The sequence below is a fragment of the Hakea prostrata genome, chromosome 6 (assembly GCF_041222555.1).
Source record: "Hakea prostrata isolate BN-2017 chromosome 6, UWA_Hpros_2, whole genome shotgun sequence".
Lineage (NCBI taxonomy): Eukaryota > Viridiplantae > Streptophyta > Magnoliopsida > Proteales > Proteaceae > Hakea > Hakea prostrata.
In genome coordinates this window covers 30,528,011-30,535,421 of record NC_142605.1, presented here as the reverse complement: position 1 = coordinate 30,535,421, position 7,411 = coordinate 30,528,011, and the positions used below count along the sequence as shown (strand labels likewise).

General features: G+C 33.7%; 1 non-coding gene across 1 annotated transcript; it reads left to right on the top strand.

Moving 5' to 3' along the window:
* Window positions 1-6,975: 6,975 nt before the first annotated feature.
* Window positions 6,976-7,047, top strand: TRNAM-CAU (transfer RNA methionine (anticodon CAU)). The gene has a single exon. It is a non-coding gene; the product is annotated as a tRNA-Met (tRNA).
* Window positions 7,048-7,411: the final 364 nt, after the last annotated feature.

Sequence of the window (7,411 nt, the reverse complement as noted above, 5' to 3'; positions counted from 1 at the left end):
TTGGGGTAGAGTTATTGCAGATTAAGGGTTGCAATTAAAAATTTGAGATCAAATAATGCCTACATCAGAATCTGATGAGAGGAAGTTCATGTCATGGGAAGAAATGATTATTCTAAGCAGGGAAATGTTATGGAAATGGGGAAAAGCTATTGGGTTGGGTTGAAGTCAATCTCATTAGAGGTTTTCCTTTTTAAATAATTATAGTTCTATTATATTATTGTTTATATATATATATATATATATATATATATTTTGGCTCTCTCTCTCTTAAAAACCTTCACCCGGACAAGGTGACCACACCTTGTGACGCATGAAAAGAGTTTGAGAGCATGCCTATATCTACAATTGGAAAGAAATACAAACTCAATGTGAAGAAAAGTTTAGTTGGTGACTTGGCAAGCATTTACAAAGGACCCAACATGATTAAATTATCAGAAATTATTAACTTCATGTTTGTAAAGTAATCCTGACAGAGAAAAGGACAAAATTGAAACTATATTGGTAAAATATTTCTCAAATTCTAAGATCCCTTTTAAGGGAAACTTATGTTTATCCATATTTATTTTTTAAAGCTACTTAATGGCCAACTTTGATAAATAATTCTCTCTTTAAGCTTCTTACTGTTTTCTTAATCTGCTTATTCATATTTTAAAGTAGCTCTTAAATGTTTGATTACTCTAGAACAATGGATAAGATTGTATTTCTGTATGATTTTGCAGAGACCGTGACTGCATATATGAATGGAGAAACTTCTGTGAACTGATTAAGAAGCAAAAATGACAATTAATTATAAGTACTTATTCCTTAATCACAAAACCCCACTATCTGCTTTTTAGAAAATCTTTTCATGGGTAGGCGAGATTTGTACTTTAATTTGGGTCTTCCACTAAAATGAAAATGTTCACCTCACATTATATGGCTATCCTCACAGTTCAGGTGTTGGGGTTACTCTTAAAGAGTCAAGATAAATAATCATTAGTAGAAAGCTCACTAACATCTATGTAAGGGAACAGCAAAATCAAATCTTTAGTTACCAAAAGATTTTACAAGTATATGTTATTCATTCCATTTGTGGGTGAGATTGCTTCATTGTAATTTAATCGTTATGGGTTTCCATCATTGAATTCTGATTCTTGTAGACATTGGAGTTGGTGCACAGGATTTTCAAGCATTGGGTATATACATATGATATCTTTTCACAAATTTTTTTGTTTATATATGCGGATTATTAGTAGTAGAAGAAGATACATGACAAAAGATAAGGTGAGAACATCATGGTTTTAGTATATGTACTAAATTGGTAGAAGTCACCTTCAAAACTGATATGATAACAATTTTTTGAAGAATGATTTTGTTTTAGACTATCTCACTCCTTTGTTTATAAATACTATTTTGATGATGCTGTATTGATCTTAGTCATCTTCAAAACCATGGGTTATCGAACCCCCAATGCCTCCATCATAACCACACTCACACTTCCAAGCAAAAACACATTAAGAAGAACATGTTGGTCCCATGAGCAGCTGAGATTCTTCATTCTTGCTTTTGTTAGGAGGGGGAGGGGTGACATGGGTACTTGATTTAACGGGTACCCATTTTAAGTGGGTCCGGGTAGCGCGTGGCGGCGGGCCACCGTAGACCCACCAACCCACTTGTTACCCATCAACTCATCCAAAAGCAAATCCTCCAATCTTGTTATCTCTCTTGTGGCAGTGACACATACATGATTTTCCCTTTCCTCTTCTCCTCCTTCTTCTCTGTTTTGTCTTTCTTTCTTTCCTCACCATTTTTGGAACCTTTTCAGCTTCCCATCATGGGCCTCCCAATTTGGTGTACCCTTACTTGTACCATGTGGGTTTTGTCTCCACTTCAATCCACTAAGAAACCCAACTTTAATTTCTTCTTTTGGGTATTTGTTTTTCCTTCTCTGATGTCAGTCATTAGATCTTAACCTAATTGGTTGAAAGTGGATAAGTCCATCAAACACCATCTTTCCCATCTTTTTCTTGTTAATCAGATTTGAGTTAATAATGCATTTTAGCAATTTTAATTTGGGTTTTTTCTAATGGTAAGTGGAATATAAACAAACTTGCACGCATGTTTATGTGGTGATTAGTACTTGTGAGAAGGTCCAAATCCACTAACAGTATTGATTATAAAGTTGTTTAGGTAAATTTAAAGGAAGTGGCTTGTTTAATCATTTCTATTCATGAGTTAAACACACATGCATCATCATCATCTTCATCTCTTTCTGATTTAATTATTTATGGCTTCTGATTAGCTATGGTGATGTAGATGTGTGAATGGAGGACCTAGAGGGTCTGTTTCTGTTTGTTATTTTCCCTCAAAGCTGCCATGAGTTTATTGGTTAATCCCTCCTAGTAGGTGTGCCAATTGAAGCCACTTATTTATCATGACCAAACATTCCTTTACATGATTTGTCACAATCAAATGGTTTTTAATTCCTGTGTGATCATCCTCTTGCAATAAAACAAATTAAGCAAAAAGCATTTTAACTCTTCTCCATGATAATTCAGGATGAATGGTTTTTGTGGAGCTGAAGATGTCACCATGAGCTAAAGTCTTTAATTATAGGATTAGGAAGAGGAGTGCTACAAGATAATCACTTTCTCTCTCTCTTTTTTTGTTTTGTTTTGTTTTGGACTCTTTCTGATAATTTTTTTGACAGAAGGTAATTTATATTAGAGCAAAAACTCAAAATAGTACATGGGAAAATGCATATTTTAATTTGTCTATCTTGTTCATACGCTTCATCATTATTGTTACACCAATAGTATCTCAAATTGTGTGAAAGAGAGCATCATGTTTTAAACGAGCTCAATTATAGTTGAAGCAATCACTTAGTTGTCAACCTTAGTGATGGAACTGGAGACCAAGAAAAATACTCCAACTAAGTAAACAGTGAAGGATATTTCAAAATTTCAATGAAATAGTAGTTGATCTTGAATTTGTAATGGAAAACTTTCTCTTACTTTCTAAAAGATAAAAGGAAAAGATGAAGAAAAGAGAGAAATCCTCTTGGCAACCAAGAGCCAAGTTAAACTGCTAACCAAGAGCCAGCCAAAAAGATTTAAAAAAAGAGAGGCCAATGTAAGGTCTCTTATGGAAATGAGTACTTTGTTGATTGCCTTAATTTGACTATTTTGCGTTCCTGAGGTGACAGTTTTGTTTCTTTATATTCACCTTCTCATCTTGGTGTTGTGGCCACTTTATCTAATGGTTTCCTGCAACTACTTGAAACATTGGGACACACACACGCTGTTGCTCATTTTGCTCATTTTAAAATTAGGGTTTACTCTACAAGCTGCACTTATTTTTGCTTTATGGTGAAAAGACAAGAGAGAAGTACTTACATGCATGGAATTTAGACCAAAAGAACTTTACTTTTCTTCAGCCACTCATCAAATTGACAAAATTAAATGTCTCCAGTGACCCATTTGCCAAGGGAAAAAAATTGTGACTAATATGGTTAGTCTAGCTAAAGGTTGTAACCATGGAAAATTATGGATGTCACTCATCATATAGGTCTTATATTTAATTAGATGATATGAGTGGTTTCCTTTCCGTAAATGAAAGAGGAGATGCAGTAGTGGCGATTTTGTGCCTCTCGCTACGTAATGTTTGGACCTTCGACTTTGATTTATGCAAGCATTAGCCATATGAACTACTAGCCCAAGTACTGGCCTTGTTAGCATAGCACCACCGGAGGCTTAGTATAATCCACAGAAGCCGGTAGTAATCCCACATCCAGGTCAAAGAGTATACAATTGAGCAGAGGAGATTCGAACCTAAAACACGGGTATTGCCAAACTGCATGAGCGTGAGCTTGAAACTACCAAACCACTAACTCTGGTGGTATACGAGTGGTTTCAATCATAATGAAACAAAACGTCTGAAATAATCCAATCTATCCTTTTTAATAAGGAGGTCTTCTAGCCACACTATTAATCTCTGTTGTTGAAAAATAGAAAAAAACAGCCAAAATGGTTAGCTAATCCTTTTAGCTAACCATCTATGATGGGAAGAGAACATTATCTAGACGTAATGTCTTTCTACTAATATGAAATATTATTCAATTATTAGAGGTTCCATGAAGTGGGCGCACACACACGCGTATATATATATGCCGATCAATCATTTTATGCCGACAACTAATAGGAACTCGTTAAGTGACTTGTCCTGTCTTTCTCCTTTTTTATTTTTTGAAAGCAAATATATATTAATTTTTTTTAAAAGAAAAACAATACAGCTGTCAAATAAACCCGCATTCTTTAAAAAAAAAAAAAAAATCACCAAAAAAAATTTAGAAAAATATTTTTTCTCTTGTACTAGTAGGTTGGTATTTTGGGTTTGAATTACTAACTTTGAACAAATGTTTTCCATCATGTTTATCTCATTCTCTTTTATCTTATACTTTTTCCTTAGTTGAGAAGTGGGGAAAAAATTCTTAAAGTTTTAAAAAGAAAGGAGAGAGTGAGGGACCAGATAGTTGAAAAAAAATAATAATTTGGCATTGAGATGTGGACCAACAAATCTGGTAACAAATCTTATTTCTTTTGTGATATTATCTTTGAATAGCTAAATATAATACCAAAACCTAAATAGTATTTATTATCGAAAATTAGGCCCTGAAGCTTCTGAATTTTATTCATTATCAAAATTAGGTTCGTTTGGATATTATTGTTTGTAATGATGTTGCTGGAAAATCATACTATAGATTGTAATCATCTTATTTAGTTACTCTCTTAATGCAAGCTCTTTATTCCAAAAAAAAAAAAAAAAATGTAAAACATGCATGAAGCACCGTTACTTGAAAGTTAATTAGGGCAAAAAAATATTAACAAAAAAAGGATTGAATTTTCTTTTTTTAATATTGTTAGGTCTTATTTTGGATTTGAATTGCTAATCACATGTCGTTTTTCAAAAAAAAAAAAAAAAAAAAGGATCAAAGTTACTTTCAGAAATGTCTCACCCAAAAAATCAAATTGAACTAAATCTATCATTTTTATCTTTTTAGCTCATTTTTTTTAGTTGAGAAGTGGGGCAACTAGAGGCCAGATGGCATATACATATAATCTTGCCAAAAGAAATAGAATTTCTCAAAAAGTTGAAAACTATTTGATTCATATGTGATAATGTGAACTGGCAGATTTATCCTCACAAGAAAAAAGAAAAGAAAAAAAAAAACTACATTAAATGCTTCTACTAATAAAAGAATGAATTTTTTTTTTAAACAAAAAAGGATGTATTAGGGGCAATCTTGTGCCCCCGCTATCCAATGTTCAGACTTTAGAGTTTGACCTATGCAAGCATTAGTCATGGGAACTACCAGCACAAGCATTGGCCCAGTGACCCTATTAGTATAGCCCTACCAGAGGTCTAATATAATCCACATAAACCGGTAACAATCTTATGTGCAGGTCAAAGAGCACACTATTATCCAATGCGAGAAACAAAAGAGTAGAGGGGATTTGAGCCTGGGATATGGGTACTACCAAACTGCATGAGAATGATCTTGAGAACAGACCACCATCACCAATGATAGGAGTGTCAATTTGTAACCCGAATCATTAAAGCCAAACCAAACCGCCCCAAATAGAACGTTGATGGGGGTAAAGCCCAAACAGTTTCAGGCTGGTTCGGGCCAGCCGCTTATCCCAAACTGAATGGCCCAAAATCAGCCCATTAATGAAGTAACTCTTTAATTTAGCTCTATATTTTAGATTTTAAGATAGCTTAATTTCTCTCTTTTCTTTCTTTCTTTCTTCTTCTTCTTTTTTATTTTTTCAATCTAATTTCCTATTTCCTTCTATCATTATCGCTTTCTTATATTCCTATTTTAATTCGAAGAAGTGAAGAAAAAAAGATATGAAAGATGAAAATCAATAAATTGTGCGCTCTAAAGCAACTTTTATTGTTGAATGTTGATTGATTAGTACAAATTGCTTTAGTCTGAACTCAAACTGCACCAAATCGAAACCATTATTTTACAAATAGTTGTGTTTGGACTTTGTTTTTTTTCAATTGAAAACCATTAAACCCAAACCACACCGTAACACCCCTACCTAGGAGTAATAAAGACATTAGATGGATAAGATACTTACGTAGAGAGTGATATCTTTTCGTTTCTTTGTTTGGCAAAGTAGGATTCATTTAACTAAATACTTTGAACAATCCAAGATCTAGTAAACAATAAGTTCAAAAAGGCCAGGAATGAAATCTACCCATTCTACCAAAAATGGAAAATCTAGCCATTTGTCTTAGTTGAAATCACCAGTGCTTCCTAGATATTCTTTTGGTACGAAATCCAGATGGATTTGATGGTCCTCGTTTGGTGGGAAGATCTGTTATGACATTGATCATAGCTAAAATTTGCTTTTCCTTCCACTATCTAAGAACCAAATATGCAATGCACACATGGTACTCACACTTTGATGATAGCAAAGAATTATATAGCTTTTCATGTTCAATCACTATTGATGCATCATGTATCATTTCAATGCTCCTCTTTCTAGTGGCACTGGAGAAAATTTTCCCTTCAATAAAACCCATTAAAATCAGTTAAGATAATTATTTTTTTTAATGTGAAGAACATATTTGGATCTACTCAATCTTGGGCAATTATGTTTGTGTGCTCATAGTATGTTCGTGTAGTTGATATGTTAGAAGGTATTTCTCCATCTTATGGTGATTTTTTTTTTTGTGGTAAACCATCTTATGGTGATTTGAAATAGAATGAAAGTAAAGAGACATTATTAACAAAAAACCAATACCAAATAGAATCCAAAAATTTACTAATGATTTGATTTCGGTTCCTTAACACACATTGAAACGGAATCGGAAGCAAACCAAACCAACCCGTTTTGTTAATAGTAAGTAGTGTTAAATAGATGGAAAAGAAGAAAATGTTAAATACAATTTATTTAAAATTAGAGCAATAAGAATTCAACGACAATCAGAGTGGCGCAGCGGAAGCGTGGTGGGCCCATAACCCACAGGTCCCAGGATCGAAACCTGGCTCTGATAAAATAATAGAGAAGGCTTCCCCCACTATTTTTCTGAACTGGTTAAAACCCCTTTCAGCCTGGCCAACTACACCATGTTTTTTTGACGTTTTAGATTTGTTGAAAAACTTTAATCCCATAATCCATTTGCATAATCCCACACGGAACAAGATAATAAGAAAAACTCGTACCTTTGTATCCTTGAATTCTTAGATTCCTGTTGATGAAACATAGCCGTGGAGGATTAAAAATTACTTTTTTTTTCTTTTGTGTTTTGTTCTGTTTCTCCCAGGTCAGGAGGAGCTACAGCTTCTTCCTCATGCTTACTTATTTTTGCTACTGCAACTTGGCTCAATTAGCTCTGATTCCATGACAGTAGAGAATCA